General features: G+C 33.1%; 1 long non-coding RNA gene across 1 annotated transcript; it reads right to left on the bottom strand.

The window, feature by feature from the left end:
• Window positions 1–221: 221 nt before the first annotated feature.
• Window positions 222–9158, bottom strand: LOC146761109 (uncharacterized). Its single transcript, XR_014946133.1, has 4 exons — window positions 8804–9158; window positions 7573–7662; window positions 7085–7292; window positions 222–2137 (listed from the first exon to the last, which is right to left on the bottom strand). It is a non-coding gene; the product is annotated as an uncharacterized LOC146761109 (long non-coding RNA).
• Between the last annotated feature and the right edge of the window lie 11315 nt (window positions 9159–20473).

Here is a 20473-nt window from a genome sequence, read left to right on the forward strand (position 1 = left end):
ATTTCCAGTATTCAACTGTGATGAAAGTAGAAACAACAAATAAACCTAGCTTCCTATGCAGTCATAAGTTTTCCTGGGTTAGAACCTCAGGAGATTTTAAATAAGAAGACAATGTTGAAGCTTGTAGCAATATAGTAATTTAGACTTCTGGGAATTTTTCCAAGAGGTACACATAAGAATTCCACTGGCTACTCTTTTTTTTCTTTTCTTTTCTCTTTCACCTCTATTCTCCACCTCCTTCTCTTACCTAGACATAAATAAAATGTAGTCTGTCTTATCTTAAAGAGAACAGGAACATGCTTCACTGCCTTATTTTCCCCCTCCTTTGTCCCACTTTCAGCTCTAATTTCAGTGAATGTGTTGCTGCTCTGAATAGCTTTTCTGTCTTCCAGATTCCTCTGGACTCTTTCCCAGACAGCTTTTACACATTTTATTCTTCCAGATTGTTCTTGATCAAGTGTATACTAACCTCTGGTAACTTAAAACTCAGAACCATACTTCTCAGTAATAAGCTGCCTTTGGCAAAGGACATTTTTCCAAAATCTTATTCTCTGATTTTGTCTTTACTTAATTGCTTTGGAGTACTCTTTGCTTATTCTCTTGGGATGTCTTCTGAATTATATTTTTATCCATCATTCAAAACACAGCAGCAGTTACCTACATATCTTACTGGTTGTGTTCATCTGCCAGAAATATCAATCTCTTGCCACTTTTCTGCAGATGGTAAAACAGACATTCACCTAATTTATACGTATTTTCCCAGTTTTCTTTTCCACAGGTAATGTCTTCCATCAAGACCAATGTTTTTTCCATAAGCTCAAAACCCAAATTATAGAAGTCAATACATACAAGTATTTTAGATATCTACAGTATTTGCCTTCTTCTGTCTTGCAGGCAAAAAGTCAACTAGGCACTTATTATTTAACATCTCAATTTGTGCAGTGTTTTCAATTATCTTGAAAAACAGTGTTCTTCCACATACAAACGTTGTAAAGTCAGGTAACTCGTATGGGCTTATGTAGATTGACAGATCTGAGCTTTTTCCAGTAAAAGTTGATAAAAATAAATGTGTAAGAGTAGCTCAAAATGACTTACCAGTTTCAGCCTAATGACTTGTGGCTCATTCCAGGAATCTTCATCTCTACCAAATTCCTCAGCTCTACAACTAGAGTGACATGAATGTGGACACAGCTTCCAGAGATAAAAGAACTGGGAAAACTTTCAACATTAACAGCACAAGACAGAAAACAGTGTGCTCTGTATGTACTAAAATACTTCCTTCAGCATGAAAATCCAGTTGAATTTACGTTTTGTGTCCTTGTTCTGGATCCATACAAAAGTTACAAGATGTAACCATCAACGTTTGGCTGTAGATGAGACTTTTGATGAGTCTTTACTGGGAGACAGGCAGTTTTAGAATTAAAAAACTTAAATTCTTCATATGATGAAGCATGTCATGCTAGGAAATAAGGAACTGAAAGTCTTCTAAAAATGTTAGTACATCTGAATAAGATCTAGACTAGTTTTGTTGTTGAAGAAATATGATATGTATTTTCTGAAAATAATTTTAAGGTAGCAAATGATTACACTGACATTAGAAAGTTTCAGAATAGTAGTATTCATAAACTGTAGATATATCCTTCTGTGTACTTAGATATAACACTTTCTGCAGTGCCAAAAAAAGAAGGAAAAAAAAGAAAACACTGCATAGTACTGAGCTCAACTTTAATTGGTATTAATTAGGAACATGAATCACATATGTGAGAAAGAAAGATACTGTTAAATTATAGCTCTGTCTTATTCCTTTCTTGTTAAGCTTTCTTTTACCTTTCAAAGATACTATATTCTGTCACTGTGACAGTCAGTAAATGACAACCAGTGTTGCTCTGCATCATCAGAGAAGGCAATGAAGATATTCCTTTTGAATCTGTCATCCTTTTTGATTCCTCCTTGTATCTAATGTGTTGTTAACTTTCAAAATGATCTTTCACTCCCCTGAATTAGACTTTTCCATATGTTTTCTTTAAATATGAGCTATAATAATTGTCTGGAAATAATGTCTTGGAGAGATTTCTTCTTCCTCATCTTGTTCCTTTTTATATTTTGTACCGTAGTGAAAATGTTTTCTCGCTTCTCTCTGGGAATAAAAAAAAAAAAAAAAGGAAAAAAAAAAGTGTATGACATTATAAAAGATTAAAGCCAAAACCAAGTACTAATTGCCAGAGTCATAAAATAGCATGTATTTTAGGTAAAGACTATGTGTTGCTAAAAACAAAAAACTTTACAATACTACAGTCAGCCAAAAGTCTGAGACAACTTATCCATCTAATTTATATTCTATGTTCATGTCTATATGTAATCCTGGTTTCAGTTTCAGAAAAGCATAGCTTTACTGAAGCTTAATATACAAATTTAACTCAAAGCAACTGCATGATATTCATACAACAAATACATCTCTATTTTTAACAATTGCATGAGTTCATATATTAGGTAATTTAATTTTTCAGTGACATATTATTTTAGTTTTATGACATTATAGAAGAATTATTAACTATTTCTAATATCCTGACTTTAATTTCAGACTCAATGAATGCTATTATTTCTGTTTTAAGCTGCATTGCATTTCATTGTTTTTGCTTTAAACCTGCTTTATCATACTAGGAAAATTAAACATAATCGTACTTGTTTATTGAAAATGGGACTCAATTTCACAGAGGGTGAAGAGTTTGTACTACACATTTAAAAACACTGAAAACTGTAATCTATACGCATCAATTTAACTGTGAGTATCTAAGACAGCCAATGATTCCACTTTTAGCATAAGGCCTATATCTCTACCACATAAAAAACTAGTTGAGTTGACAAAGAGTTGCACCAAAATGTACCAGCACATCACAGCATTATCATACAATCATATAAAGACGATCAGAGGGCTGGAGCAGCCTGGGAGAATTGGGACTCTTGAGCCTGGAGAAGAGAAGGCTCCAGGGGGACCTGGTAGCAGCCAGGATAGCAGCAGAAGGGGGCCTACAGGAAAGCTGGAAAGAGACTTTTTAGAAGGGCATGTAGTGAAAGGAAAAGGGGAAATGGCTTTAAGCTAGAGGTGAGTAGATTTAGACTACAAGTTAGGAAGAAATTAATTATTCACTATGGCTTTGGTGAGGCACTGGAACAGACTGCACAGAGAAGCTGTGGATGCCCCCTCCCTGGAAAAATTCAAGGCCAGGCTGGATGGGGCTTTGAACAGCCAGGACTAGAGGGAGGTTTCTGTGCTTATAGCAGGAGGTTGGAACTACATGATCTTAAAGGTTCCTTATGTGCAAATCCATTCTGTGTTTCTATGATTCAGTGATTACTCACAAAGAATCACAGCCACCCTTATTAAGCTACCTTTATATAACTCTATTATCAATTTCCAAATGAATAAAATATTGCATTGTTTTTCCTTCTCTCTTTTGTTAAAGGAAAACAGAGAAATAGAGGTTTTAGAAGCATTTTATGGCTTAAAAACAAGTGCTATAGTTTTTGAAATGTAGTTTATTTGAGCTGTTTTTTCTTAAGGAATGTGTAAGTTATGGAATATGAAACCTTCAAGAAATTAGACTTTCAGAAGAAATTCTGTTTGCAAATTAGGTTTGAAAAGAAAAATAAAGGCTATTAAAACAGATTGTTTAAATATAAACACAATTCTATATAAAATCTCATCTAACATGTACATAACAAGATAATATAACTATTTAGAATCATAGAATTACCCAGGTTGGAAAAGACCTCAAAGATCATCATGTCCAGCTGCAGCCTAACCATAGTACCCTAACTAGTAGTTCGAATTCTGAAGAGCAAAGCCTACAGTGAATTTGCTAACATTACAAATCAGTCCTATGAACTTTTGAGTGTATCAGCTTTTCTGAGGCTTTGGTCTCTCTGCTTTATATCTGTGAACACTTTAGGACATATAGATTTGTGTGTATACATATATATATGTGTGTATGTATATACACACACAATATATATATATGTATATGTATATATAAAATAGCAATTTATTTTTCTTGTATATTATATATATATATATATATATATACAAGACATAATATATATATTATGTTTAATTACTCAGTAGTAGCAGATTATTGTGGATTTGGGGCCTATCATTTTATGCAGATTGGTTTGTATCATACAGTTTTCCCTTCTGATTTTGTTGTTTGCTTTCACTATTTAAACTGATGTGGCCTTTTCAAGCATGAATCTTCCCTCTTACATTCTAGTCATTCCTTCCTCACCACAGTCAGCTTCCTTTAGAGATGGCTTCAGCTTTATATTTATGCTTTGACTGGGCACCAAATTACCACAGGCACAGATTACCAAAGTCTAAGAACAAATCTGTTTCCTTCTACTCTTCTATTTATAGTACTTGCCATTCTTCCTAGGAGAATATCAGTGAAGGAATCTATGACTTCACAGATCCCACAAACATCCCTGCTCTGCAGCATTTCTCTTGTGGTTGACTGGGAAGCACAAAGCAGCTCTTAGTCCATTCTGGATGAACAGTGGTCTGACCATAGCCTCACAGTTGAAATACAAGAATGAGGGTTGTCAGATTTATGAAAGAATTAATAACAATAGGGGGGGGGGGGGAACAAACACGAACGTTTTATGGCACAAAACTATTACTAGCGATTATTTCTCAACACTGTCCAAATGTTATTTTAATATCAAAGGCTTGTGAAGGAATATCACTTTCACTGCCCTCCTCAGACTACCAAACCATAGAGATAAACATGTTTTTATCTCTTTAGATGCAAAATTTTGTTGCAAAGCTGAACTAAAAAGGTACTTCCATCTCATAGGGTTTAGGGTTTTTTTTTGTTTGTTTGTTTTTTAACCACATAACAGCTTTCCGGGCTTTTCTCCTCTTATGTAAGCAAGCTTTGGAAACCACTTAGAGAAATGTTATTAACAGGAAAACATGTGAGAGCATTTTTTAGTAAATTGCAGTCCACATGGAAAAACAAATCATTGAGAACCATTGTGTTAAGCTCTTATTAGTTAAGGGCTAGTAGTTCTTATAGCAACATACTGAGTAATTCTGGTGACTTAGTGCTGCAAATTCCTGTGAAGTAGTTAATTAATTGACAAAAAGGGTCCATCTATCATAAATTAAGTTCATTTACATAACTCCTTTTTTTCCATTAGGGCTTTCAAAGAATACATGCATACAATAAATGCTGCATTTAATCTCAAACCACAACAAATAGCCATTTCAGAGAGGACACATATGCTTCGTAAGGCAGCAGGGCCAACAAAAGCATGAACTTTCTTTTCTTACCTTTGCATGTCATTTCTATTTTAGTTTGTTGATTTCTGATGTTACACAAATAGAAATATCGATTTTACCACGTCTGGAATTATAAACCCAACTGTCATTCAGAAGAAATACCTAGACAATTGTGCAAGTTCTGAAAAGCAGATGTCCATACTAACAAGGAATTAACCCACAGCTAGGAGACAATACTTTAGCTAGCAACTGCACTAGGCAGTAAAGAAGCGATTTCCCAGTTGCTTGTCAGATATCCTTATTTTTCTCTTTAGTTTGAGAAATATTTTTCTGCAGAACTTCAAACAATAAATCAATATTCACATTCTTTGAAATAGCTTACTGGCAAGATGTATGTCTTGTTTGTTTATTTGTTGTTGTTTTGGTTTGTGATCTATTTATTTATTTATTTATTGGATGAGGTCACTAGGTTAATTACACAAATAAAAACTATAAATTGTCCAGTGACTACTGAACTGTATACATATCCTTTGCAGAATACAGTGTTTATTTAACATCCATGCAATTTATTCTTTCTCATTTATTGCTGAATGAGCAGTGGGGATTTTTGTAGCAATTTTCAGAGCTTTCTGCTTGAGAAAGTCTGCAGCCTCAGTCATTTGTATCTGATTTTGATTAGAATGAAGTCTGAGAGCTCACTTTTTTTTTTTTTTTTTTTTTTTTTTTTTAGCAGCTTCTGAGAGTGTTTAGCTCAGGGGCAGGAAGAAGAAAAACAAATATTCCTTACAAATGCTTTGTCTTGAAAGCATTTCCCTAAAAGTACAACCATGTGTGGTCAGATGGAAAAGATGTACTCATCTACTGACAGCCATGCCTTCAGACAGATGGTAGTTAATGAACCCAATCTCTGATAGAAGTTTTTTCCAAAGTGCCACTTAAGAAGTCTACCTGAGAACTGGAACTTCCTTAGAAGCATACCATTTGTGCTCAAAATGTTAGTAACTCACAAATAACCTCAGTTTCTCATCAGCTAATAACATTTATAGAAAACACTGTTAATCTACATATTTCTGTCTATTTATACATTATGTATTCTGAAAATACTGTCTAGCGTAGACTGTATTTCCTTACTGTTAGTAGCAGTGATACTTAAAAAAAGGCACAATGAACTCCAAATGTCCTAGAAACTACCTTAATTAAATCATCTGTGTCAAGGACTATACTACTAAAGCAAAACTTAAAAATGAGTTCCTATGCTTTACCTGAAGCCTTCAGTTCAACAAGTGCATACTTGTCCAATGAATGCTTTGATTTCTTGTTTTATGTATCAAATATGGAACAACAAAATTTCACAAAAATTATATTCTGAGAATGCAGATTCAATTGTGAATATTTATTATATTCATATACCAACAACAAATAAAGACTAATAAATTATCTCTTATGTATATGAACATATCTAATGCATTTTTTATTTCCTACATTTGATGTGTCTTTGGCAATCTGATACCTGTCACGATCATGTGGTATTCAAGATTTGATGTTTACGAAGGTAAAAAACATGTATTTTTGTTGGACAGTTTTATGTCAATACAGACCACTAGAAAAAACAACCTTCAGATCTTTAACATAAGTATTATGAAATTAAATACCACAGTTCTTACATATACCCTATAAATCTGAACATACCCAACTGATGGGTTGGAAGTCATCATTTATCAAAACAAATGTCACATAAGAATTTTTAAATTTTAACTTTCGTCATTTGAATTTGTGTCAAACAAGAGATTCTTGTTAATTACTTACATATATGAGGTTGGCACCAGCCACATAAGGCTATTCCCCAGCTACTCATAGACATTTCTTGTTATATGGCTACTAATCACACAGCTGTCATTCTCTTTTATGCTCTGAGCCATGTTGTTGTTGTGTTATTTATACCAAGTAAGCATCTTGTTCTTGTTTGTCGTAAGCCACCACATCTTCAAAGCGCTGTTTGTATGTGGAAATTATCCTAAGTAGAACAGTTATAGTTTATATAAGTAGTGTACTGAGGCATCCAACAAAACTTAATGAAAAGAGTACAACCGCCCCAAAATGACCTTAACTAAAGATACCTTTCTCAAATACAGATCTCTTCCCCCCTTTTTCATACTACTGTTATGCTACGTCTCCCTCTTTTTCTATAAAGTGTTTCAAGAGTTTGGAAGTCCACCTAAGCAAGTCAACATGTTTATCATATGAAAACCCCAACTGGATCCTGACTGAACTTAAGAAACAAAGATTTTATGTACCTTCTGATTAGTAGTGAATGTTTTTTGTTTCCCAGGCAGCAAGAAATCCAAATTCTGTTTCTTAGCATGAATGAGTAACAGAAGACTGTCCTGAATAACAAGATAGAAATATTTCAGTTAATTTCTCCCTTTTAATCTTGAAAAACAGGCAGCTTTACCTGATCAAAGTTACCTAAATCAATAGATACTATAAGAAGTATAAAATAAGATTTTCTTTGATGAAATAAAATGCAGCAATATAAGTATATATACATATAATTTTTTTTTTTTTTTTTTTTAACACAATTTATAGTTTAGTTTCATAAAAGGACTTTCATGGAAAGGGAAGAAAGGAAACTTTTCTTCAAACTTTTACAAATATACATCTATTTATTTTGTTTATCTGTGTAAATTGCCCCATAGAAAAACAAGTCACAACAGATTATAAAATGTTTTTTGATTATGTTGAATCAAATGTTTCTATTGCAGAATTCCTGTTAAAATGTAGATACAGCTCTACAGACAATTGAGATTGATTCTTGTTTTGAGACTGGACTAACAATATTTCCAAAAGGACTAAAACTAAAACCAGAATGGGGCTCCAGAAGTTTATTTAGAACAGGTCCTTTCTTAAGCCAGAAAAAGACAGGCTCTGGTAATACTCTAAGTACTATACCGCTGCTACATTTGCACCTGATGTAATTTAAAACATTTTCTCCAATTGTAACAAATAAAAAGTAGCTATGAATTAAAGTAATTTAGGAAACAAACAGTTTAAAGGACCATTTGAAAATGTATCTGCATGAGTGAACAAGTGTGACATTTACATGTGTGTTTCTCGGCACCAAAAAATTAATTGCTATATTTTCTTCCCCATTAATCTCCAGATACCATTCAAATGTGGTAGTGATGAGATGGTGTGAACATCCTGGAGTTGTTAATGATGTTAAAATTGCTGAATCTTTTGAATTATATAACCAGCCACTAAATCTCCAATTTTAATCCCCACATACTTTTTTAATGAAAATTTTATTAAATACCTTCAGTTGTAATTCATGAAAGAGCACTTTTATCTTAGTAATGCTTGAGAACTAACAGGAACTAGGTGTTACTCAGAAATTTGCTAAAAGTAATTAAATATTTTTATACTTAATGTTATCTTATGAAAGAGTTACGAATATTCTTAAGGCCTTGACAGATAACAGACACAAGGGAATACAGAGTATACAAAACAATGGATAATCATACTTACTGTGCAAATCAGTGTAAGAACTGATATTTCAGCCATCAGTGTATGCTTTCTCTTCTATTTTCATCTGTTTTCCAACTCCATATGACAAAACTATTATATCAAAGTCAATTTTAGAAATAATTTGTTAAAGTTACAAGATGAGTTGCTTCAAATCAGTGTCACCAGTGAAAAAACTTAACTTGAAACTGCTTGAAGCGTGCTTCCTCACAATGCCCCACACGAAAATACTTGAGAGAGTTCATTGACTGGAAAACCTTTTAGCAGTGGCCACAGCAAACCAGGAAAAAAACAAACAAACATCACTTATCACTTCTCCACAAAACCCCAACAGGACTGCTTTTAATATTCGAAGCAAGTTTGATGTGTTCACTCATTTCTCAGCTTTTTCTTAAGTTCTTTGTCACTATGATTTTTTATATTTTCATAGCATCAAATGGTACCACTCTGACTGAAGTTAAGCTATGATAGCTCGGTGAAATATTTTTTATGTACATGCTATGTGCTGAAGAAGTACACACATTGATTTTTTTGCACCATGCTTCCAAACACAGCATTCTGTTCTTTTCCTTTGCATTGTTTTTCATCTGCTGTCTAGAGCAAAAATGCAATCAAAGAGAACATATGCAAGTAAAATAATATAATTCAGGGTATTAAAGTCACATTTTTTTAAAGTCAGTTTCTTATCCACATCACACTTCTGTACAGTGACAATAACGAAAAGATGGTAGTAAATACCCAAAAGGTTATTTACAGGAAAAATTCACCAGTACAGAAGTCTTCAGTCTGCTGGGAACCACTGAGGCAATCTCCACCAAGGAGCAATCTCCAAAAGATGCTGCCTTAGTGGTGGTCAACCCTTAAATGAGGTCTAGAGGAGGTGCAGTCAAGCTCCACCCCTTCTGGGAGGACAGCTAAATTACTCTTACGCTTGCCTCAGCTGATTAATCAGAGGTTCAGGCTGTGATTACCAGTTTCCCATATACACTTCCCAACAGCTTTAAACGTATTTTAACTGAAGACAGCAGCCAGAAGCTATTTTTTTTTTTTTTAAATGCAAAATTTTCTAGTGAGTTCAGATCCCTCATCAATGAGTTGTGAGTGGAAAGAGCTTGTTAAAAGAATAGAAGAAACTGTTAATTTCTGCTCATAATAATCTGATATTTTTTTTCATTTTAAACTGATGGAGATATTGCTTGCTGTAACCAACTACCTAGAATGAAATGTGATACTGAGCTGAGAGCATTTAGTTGCCCTTTTAATGCATGAGTCCTTCTCAGACATTCTGGTTTCAGTTCTCATCATTAAGGCAAATTTAAAGCAGTAGCATTTATTTCAGTCTCTCAAATATCTCTGGAACTGGAAATAAAGAATGCCTGATGAACATAAAATAATTAATAAAGATATGATAACTACTCAATAACTATGTCCCATAGTGGTCCAACTCTAAAATAAGTTGCTTATAGTTTTCGCAAAGTGCTTGATGTTTCCACCTTGCATTCTTCTACTCCTGTAACCTCATTCTCTTTTTAAAAGATTTAGCCATATAAAGCACTAATTAGTCATCAAGAAGTAACAGTCAAAGCACACCTACTTCCAGATACATGAGCACAAAATGTTGAAGAGAGTGTCTTTCTGTGCCAGGGCACCACTTTATGGAAATGTAAATGCTCAGTTTTTAGCCTGAAGATGTGAAAAAGAAAATTCCCACTAATATGCTAAGTAGAGAGTGGTAGATTTCCGAAGATATTTAATAATACCCACATGAGATCTAGAGGAAGAATGCAGACACTGACCTTTGACTAAAAGGTTTGTTAACCTCCAAGAGCATTTAATATGATAAACATTCTTAAGGATTAAAATATGAATCTTCTCAATTTAAAGCTATAGCAAAACAAAACCTTTGCAAATATGGTAATTCATAGTTAAAGTACATAAATTAGCTTAGCTTTTGCTCTACAGGGAAATCGATCTTTTTTTTTCCAGGGAAAAACGAAAATGTGCCCTGTGGAACATTAATAGTACATTTTGTTTCAAACAAACTTTGTTCTGATACAGCTGATTAAGAATCTAGCAGTACCTGGGAATGTTTGAAGGGATTCTTTTCTATAGTCCTCTATTTAGTATGCCATAAGCTGCCTCTATCTAGGTCATCCTTCTGCACTGAGACCAACTTCAAAAGTCAGAAATGGAATTTGGTAGAAAATAGAAAAAAATCAGACACAACATCTATTGTACTGGAAAAACACCATTGATGCTTTCAGAAACAATTGCAAGTGTGCTGTAGTGTTTTGTTCTTTTTTTCCTCATTGTTGTCAGGTCTGATTTTAGAAGAAGATTTTTAAAAAAGCTTTTGCAAAACTCAACATTAATAAACTATAAATAATTTTATTTGGAATGAAACCTGGGGAAAATATGCTAAATAAGACCTAAGTGGGAGAATTTTTCTTAAAAAAAAATAAAAATAAATAAATTGGAAATTGCCCAGGTAATATCAAGTTCTGCAGTAAAAATCAGATGTTGGATTTCTCTGGATCCAAAAAAAGGCAAATAGCTCAAAACTGTGTTTTGGGATTAGAACTCCATCATGTATGAAATTACTTTTCCAGAACACTGATAACTTGGGATAGTAGCATATCAACTGTTTTTTTTGTTTGTTTGTTTGTTGTTGTTTTGCTTGTTTTTTGTTTTTTGTGGTTTTTTTGGTTTTTTTTTTGCCTCAGCAGTAAGTTGCTGAAATGTTGCTTTTGCAATGTCCACACTAGGAGCAGAATGTTCACCTATCCTTTCTATATATACCCACAATAAATAAATAAATAAATAGAAAACTGATACTGTGAAAGGAACATTTCAACTCTACAACAGAAGTACACCTGAAGTATCTTCATAAGAGTAGATCTGAAGTTTCCATTCTGTCTTAATGTTCAGTTTTTCAAACCAGTAAATTTTGGTGTAGGACAGTTGTACATACTGACACCTTTCCTTTGACATGGATATATTTCGGCTTTACAGTTTGTTTGTTTTTGTTTGTCTGTATGTTTGCTGATATATTTATGAAGAGAAAAACAATTTCCAGTTCTTAGGGCAGCTCTAATACAGATAACAAAAGAACATTGCTTAGCATGAACACCATCAAAGACTTTAATTAACAAACACAACTCCAATCTGTTTTCTAATCCAAATTCTGCAATTAGCAACAAGAGGAAATATTTTAAGACATTTTCTAAATGAGCCTAATTTCTGAAAAATTTTAAAGCCACCTGGCTTAACATGATTACTATTGAAGAGATGTATTTTAATGAGGAAATTAAATATTTCCACAATAATAGTAAATAACCAGAATAAGATGATAATTCTTCAGACATAATTTTGTAAAATTTAACTCCTGAATAGAAAGAATAAAAATAATAAATAATAGTTAAATAAAGGAAGTACAAAAAAGGCGATAACAATTCTTCATTGTTACAGTAAATTAAGATAATGTTTCTTGCTCATGTACAAATTCAAAGGAAGTTATGGAATAGTACTGATTCTTCCCAAAGAATTGTTATCATCCTAGGAAAATCTCAAAGATAAAACATTCTTCCAGAAGTGGGAGAACAGAGGCAGATTTCAGTATCAGCTGGCATGACCCGTGTCTCAGCTGAATGAGCAGGAAGCTCTGAAGCTTGCTGTTAAGAAAAAGCATGAGATGCATATAATTCTATAAAAATAAAACTGATATTGTGCTCCTGTTCTATTTCATATTAGTTTTAAAAGGAATGTAACTGGTATGTGCAACATTAACAAAATGTATTAAGGACCTTAATCAGAGATTAACAAACCAATTTCCAAATGTGTTTAAATTAATTAAATGTTCCAGAATCTTTGGGGTATATAAAATCCACCAAATCATTAAGGGATTCTCATCAGTAAGGAACCAGCACTCTGCTTGCTTGCTTTTAATCTGTTAAAGTCTAGTTTCAGAGAACTGGTGTTATTTCTTCTGGTGGTAAGCATACATAAGAAAAGCATAATTTTCAGTGCATAAATTACTATTTTAGTTGAAGCTGGGATAATGGAACTGAAAAAGAGACAGGTGACTGAATGTAGTTGCTTAATATTGTAATATGGTAATTATGGGTAAGCATTTGATAAGACCACTAAGCACTGTGTACAGACATCAGCATTGTAGTCATTCTCTGAAGCATCTAAGTAGTAATAATTCCTTTGTTTTGCATTCAGTATGGTGAAAATGTTCGATTAGTTCTTTCATACAAATCAAGAACCTGATTCTATGCTACAAAAATCTATAAGAAATGGAGTTTCTAACAGTTTGAATGTATAAATGCAATGCTTTCCCAAATTGTTTTCAAAGGAAGATTTATAGTTGTAAGGAATACATACATATTAATACATATAAAATATATAGACACTGTGAGATTTTTCCTTAAAATTTAGTTTTCTCGCATTTTTAGGGAACTTGCAAAACATCCATGGAGAACAATTTCACACTTTATTTCCCCAAACAAACTATTCATAACTCCAGCTAAAGAACTGATAAATGTAGAAAATCAGTAATAAAAGCTATTTCTTGTACCATGAAGTGTATCTTTTAAAAATAATCATTGGTATGAAGATTATTTATTTTCTATTACTGTGAAAACAATATAGATAAACCATTAAATTTCATTTTATTTCATGGTAGAACAGAATAATGAAAGCTAAGATTTTATACAGTTTTAGAACTACTTTATCTAAAGCCATGGTCATATGATCATTCACATTGGATTTATTTCTTAGTGGTCATAACTAATCCTTTTTCCTATGTAATTGAATATGGCAACTTTGGGAAAAAAAAAACAACAAAAACAAAAACTGAAAAAGACTGTATTTAGTTATCTTTGGATAAATAAATGAAGATGGGGCTTTTCAGCCCTTTTTGTTACAACTTTTCAGACAAAGACTGACAGCTTTGATTGTACATTGACTGTTGAAAAACTGTGTTCTTTAAAATAAATAATAATTACAATGCTCAAAAAACATCAAGAATAACAATAAAAAACCTATATTGTTCAGCATAGGCAATATTATAACATCTTGTTAGGTATTCAGAAAAAAAGAGAATTTTCACTGCAGTTTCAGAGTTGTGGACACAGGGAGGTTCCTTCAAAGGCAACTATCCTTGATCTCACTGACTCACAGCTGAGACCTGCACCATGACTCCCCGTCTGATTTGGGGCTTTCTACATGGCAATCAAGGTAAGTAAATGCAGAATAACATTTGCTAAACCCTTGTTTCAGGAGGAGCTAGGATCCACCCACATTCAGAGTTTAAAGAACCATCAATAGATATCAAAGTCATAACACATCTGTGGTTCACATTTTGCCATTAATTATAGCTAAACAATTCCATGTCGTTGAGCAGCATCTGCTACAGCATGACATATCTTTTGTAACAACATTACAAAAAAACTACTAATAGAGCCAGTGCACACCATTTCTGGGACAATTTTGTTTTCTACAGTGTTTACACTTGCATTATTTACTGTTTGTATTAATATAGTATGCTTTACTTCCGAGCCCATATTTACATCAAAAAATAGAAAGCTCATTTCCATGTTTGCAATAGCTCCTGTTTTCTTCTTAGACCTAATGTTAATTTCTTCAGCTCATGGTTTTAGAAAAAGCTACTAGAAAGAGGAACAGGATGAAATACAATGAGAAGAAGAATTATGTAAAAGAACAGACAAATCTTCCTTTCACTAGTGGGCTGTTACAGCTAACATTCTTGTCATGGTTAATTATGGGTTATGTAAAAGTCTTTCATCTATGTCCTACAGAGCTCATTGCTTTGAACAGGGCTAGAAGTGCAAGTCTGCATGTATGTCTGATTTTTCTAGTTTTCACTCAGAATTTGTATATTGAAGTGCTGCTCTACTAACCGGGAAAAAAAATATAATTTACTTCACAAAAAGTTGTGTATCTGAATGTCAGTGTTCTTGAAACCAACAAAGTGAACTAGGAACTTGTTTTTACCGTGCATATAGGACTGCTATCTTCCTAGGACTCTTTTAAAATATTAGTCAATAAATTTTCTTTCCAGTCTATGACTGAGCTAGTAAACACATATATTGAATTTTCATATTATAACCAGTTTGCTACTTCAGTGGCAAGGCATTCTTAGATCAACAGTAGAACTGATTAGATTTTAAGAAAAAAAATAAATAAATTAAAAGGCAGGACAGCATACCTCTCTCCTTTAACATGAATGAGCTTTAGAGTGAAGGCAGGGAGAAGGTATCTCCTGCAAATAGTCTTTAAAGAGTTTCATAAATTATTTATAGCATACTGAAATGTACTGCTCTGTTAGCCAAGAATGTTGTCTAATATGGAAAAAGTACTCCATCATAACTTCAGTCTAGCAGCAGAGAAAGATTAGCCTTTACCATTAAGCAGCTAGATAGCATGGAATGGTACTCCGTAAAGATTTCCTCTTTTAAGTGAAGAAGTGCTCTTGTGTCCTATCTTAGATATAAGAATGTTTCCATCAGACTTGGAGACTCAAACAAACATAATGCAGCACTTCACTAAACTGTACTGCAGCACAGAGGTAATACAGTGGATCTGCAGGTGTTTTCAGTATTAGTTCTCATACTATTTAATTCCACTCCATGAATTCCTCTCTCAGATTATCAGTAGATATCTGAATAGACCTAACATGAAGGAAGATTGGAACATTGAGTAACAGAGCACAAATACATTAGCTGAGATGTTCAAGGTTCCAACTCCAGATTTCAACTCAGTTCTTCCTGTGAATTTTGAAATATGATGTATAGGAAGATCATTTACAGTATTATAGGGAATGAATACTGGTTAAATCCAAACGTATTTGCTCTGACCATTAATTTAGGCTTTATGTAAAGTCTTGATTTTGTTACTGTATATCCAGTTCTCTTACACGTGGAAAATAAACAAAACTAAGAAAGTATTTGTATATCAACTTATTAAAATGTGCATAACAATAAAAATATAATGCATTAATATGTTTCTCTCCCAGAACACACAGATTTCCTGATGTCCAAAGTTATATTCAGTTTTTACAGAACTTTAGTCTAAAAACAGACAAATAATTGCTTGAGTTTTACACATGCATGATGTGTTCTTCAAACTTCCCATCAATGGTCCATTAATTTTCTTTTTCTCTATTTTGTCAGTTAGATAAGATGCCCCTGGATTTAAGATTGTTTTAACTTGTTTGTTTGTTTGTTTTTGAATAAACCTGGCTCAGAAGAAACCAAGATCATTAATCACTACTTTCCTGATATGATTCTATTGGGGCCTTTGGACCTGCCTAGCATATGGCCAAAGTTTCATAGTTTCATAGTTTCGTGCGGGTTGGAAGGGACCTTAGAGATCATCGAGTCCAGCCCCCGGGATTCGAGCCTCCTGTGTAGCAGAGCGGCACTTCTACCACTTGCACCACAGGGGGGATTCGAACTCCGGGTCCCAGTGTTGCAAGGCGGCATCTTTAACCACTGCGCCACCGGGGCACACGGTAAGTTCATTCATTCTGTGTATCAATTCTAAGTACCTAATTCAACACAGGTCTACTTGTGTTCAGATATGAAGCTTTCTGTTGTTCTCTTCTGAGATGCAGATGAAGGCTTAATGCTAAATCATGAATATGCCACCAGAAACTGAAGTAATGGAGAGAGCAAGCAATCAAAAAGATATGATATTCAGCTGTATAGATTTTAAACAGTAGAGGCCAAATCCATTATGTGATAAAATTAAATAAACCAGTTATCTCAGAAATTCACTGAAATTTAGAAAATAGTCATACACCTGTATTTCAATTTTCACTTGAATTTTATGCACCATCATCATTCTGTTCCTATACTATTCTGCTTGAATAAAACAGTTTAACATAATGATCACAACTTTAGTGGTTTTCCAGACAGAGCAGACATCTTACATATTACTGTTCTTTCCTGCTGAAGACAACTACATCTTGCTAAGATGATTTTAAAATCACACTGTTATAAATTCTTTATCATTATTACTAGTTCATTCAAGACATGCATTTTAGAAAAAAATCCCATTTTTTTCTCAGCTCTAGATATTACTGTGGGGACTTTTCTCAACTTTTTACTTTACTTCAGTGAATATATGAACCGAACAAGGAAAAATTTGTCTAGAATTATATGAGTATTATGGCTTCTAAGCAAGCCATATCTGACTTAAAGCACCAATGCTTTAAGTTAAAAACCAAAGTTGGTTCCTACTGTTTTATAATGAATTTAGAGATTATCACATAGAAAGATATGCCATTTTAACTCAATTTTTCTCATTTTTTACCAAAGAGACAAACTTCTAATAATATTCAGAATACTTTTTCCACAAACATTCTCTATATTGTGCAGACACCATCAAATTCACACTGAAACATTAAAATTAACAGATGACAATCTCCAACTATGATGCTTCTGTGAATTCATTCTTGAGTCTTCGTTGCAATACTATTTAAAACTCTTAGAGATCTGATCAGTTAAATAGTAGGTGGCTACAGCAGATGTCTATTCTGTCATGTTGCCTGAATCACCTCATGTAGTATCTGCCAGCACAATTTTCATAATTTTTACTAATAAAACAAATTAGACAAATGGCTTTTAAACTAGCGAGATAAAGTAATATGTTTGCATCATTTACACAGTATACGATCCTTTAATGATTAAACTGATTTACATAAATAATTGATAGCTTGATAATAGCTCACACTGCCTCCTTTCAGTTGTGAAACACTGCTGTATCTGTGTGAGATTAGGCACTACTAAACACAAATACATCTGTTCTACCCCAGTAAAGTTCTTCAGAATTTGGTTATTTGGTCCCAGGTTTGTGACTGGACTGTTATACTATACAGCAATTAGTATAAAAGAGTGCCAAAGTATAGAGATTAAAGTTTATACTGGATATACACACTATTTCCACATACAGCATTATATTTTGTATTGTATCTTGTGAAAATGCACAGTACAACACAGAACACTAATGTTCTATAGCCGTTACATATTTTTTAACCGGTGTTATTAAAAAGTACTGGAGGAATCCAGGTGAAGACTTCCTCTTACTTATAACCATGAAACTGCCTTCAGCTTTTTGGAGATCTGTTGGTATGATCCCACATGGGATAACTGCTCAGTACTTCTTTTATGTGCAGGTTGGGTATTCCCAGCATATTATCATTTTGCCCCTCAGAGTCATTCTTCCACACCATATTCCTGCCACTGTTGGAAACTAATCATAGTATTTTTATAGCCTTATGTTAGAAGCAACCATTTAGGAGAATCCAGATTTTCAGCAAAAGCAAAACACTAAGCTATTGTAGTGATTAGCATACTGTTATATTTTCTCAAGAATATAATTAACTTTCTTATAGGAAGGTGCCTAGAAAAATACATCGGAACTATGTTTTGTTTAGTTTTGTGGATTTTTGTTTTCTTTTTTAAAGACACAGCTGCCTACTAATTAGCAGTGTGATTACCAAAACATTTACTGGAAAATTGTAAAATATTTTTCTCTAGAAAATGTCTGTTGCAGCTAAATAGTGTGTCAGCTTCCAAATTAATCGACAAAATGTTAACATAACTGGAAACAGCTTTTGTTTGGTTTTATTTTGTTGTGTGTGTGTTTTCTTTGATACTTTGGTTTTCTTGCTTTTTTTTTTTTTTTTTTTTTTTTTCACATATGGAATCCAAACATGTGAACAGATGTTTCTTGAGCAAATAACTATATCCACTAAATTTATTACAACTTTCCCTCTCTATCAAATTCCAGGTTTTGGTTATTTTTTTTTGCATTTTCTTTAATGTCTCCAAATCCTGAAGACATCTACGCATAGTCTAAGAAATATGAGGCTGTTCAGAATGTGAGATATTATATTCCATGTTTTTATTTTTATTATTTTGTTAAATAAAGATTTTTTTTTTTCTAGTTTGTTATACTGGCATTAGAACTGAAGTATCTTGATAACTGTGGAAATATTTATCATGGCTTTTTATCTGTTTGAGAAACTTCACATTTAAAAAATGCTTTATGTACTTAAGAACAGACATTCCACTTCTCCAAGCATAATAGCATGAAGGCAGTTTTTAAAGCAGTTTCAAAGAAAGCATTGTCACAGATTAAAATACTTTTCTATCATGATAGGTAAAAAACAAACATGTTATGATGTAAAATCACACAAAAACCACACTTGAACATCCTCTGGAACTCAAGTAACTAAGATAGAGACTTTCTGGATATTTCTTAAGTTGAGATGTGTGTATACAATGACATAAAGAAATCAAGCACCATTACAGAATGTACAGTTCAAGTTCAAGACAAGGGAAGGGCTTTGGGAGAGTTTTGGAGCAGGTTCTATGAGGACTGAAGCTGCCTGTGGGTTTACTGTCTGATAGTCTCACTGGAAACAGAAATTTCTTGTTAAAATGGCGAAGAAAAACTTGTCAGAGCTTCAGTCACTTTCAGTATTTACTTTTACTGCTTAATATATGCTATTTATTTTGCTGCCAATGACTGAAAATGCAAAAGACGTGAACACATTATAATTAGATTTATCAAATTTCTAAAATTATGGGTCTGCACATTTCTCAAATAAATAGTTAAATACTGGCTTCATTGCCAGAATACTCATTACATAGTAGCAATCTGCCAGTAAGGTTTGATTATACAGAATAATTATATGACCTGATCATTGAAATTAGAAATGCATAATGTAAGATGTGATGATTATATCCAACATGGGACTAAATTGAATACAAAAAGCTTTACTGATCTGGAACAGATCAGAGTTGTATGGTCTAGGTTGCTCTGATCTTCTTTTCCATCTTGCTAAGCTTGAAAAAGCTAACAGTCTATCCACGTCTTTGTTAAAAATCAGCTAACAAGTTACTTTTTACGCACCAGATGTTTCTTGCTTTTGTGTCAATATGCAGCTACAAGAAGCAGAAGCAGGTGCCAGTGCAGTTGGGAGCTAGATAATCTAGCTTATGTTTTAGATCTACAAAATAAGAATGTTGGTATTTGATGACAATATGCAATCCGATATGAAATTCAATAACTAGAAAAAACAAACAAAAGCCACCATCACAAAAACAAAAAGAATTAAGGTCCATAACAAACTGAGAGGATCTAGTAAGACTCACTTTACCTCTTTCACTGTCTAGAGATATTATGAATAAAAGGAAGCATACTTGAACTTGCATTTAGAATACTTTAGGCTTGTTTTGTCTGACACTGATAACTTAAATTAAGGGGGAAAGGTCAGATATTTTCCCCACAAAAAAAATGAGATAATCCATATAATTCTGATCAGCTCTTGCTTTAAGCTTATTTCATACACACACTAATGCATTATTTCTTTCATTATTGTCTTTGAAATAAAGCTTAAGTTACTAACAAGATAATTCAATTCCTTTTTCTAACTCCTGGATGCAGATTTAAGGTAAAAACCTGTAAAGATATGTCCAGATATGTCCTTATTCTTAAGAACAAAGAGGTTCTTTGGAAGCTTTCTGATACCCCCTATTTTTATCTATTTATTATTATTATTATTATTTGGAGTCCCAGACCAGTAATTAAAAAATAATAATAAAAAAATCTTACAAAAACACTTGAAATTGTTAATAA

Source organism: Coturnix japonica, chromosome 4 (genome assembly GCF_054131305.1).
Source record: "Coturnix japonica strain WE chromosome 4, WE-NBRP24, whole genome shotgun sequence".
Lineage (NCBI taxonomy): Eukaryota > Metazoa > Chordata > Aves > Galliformes > Phasianidae > Coturnix > Coturnix japonica.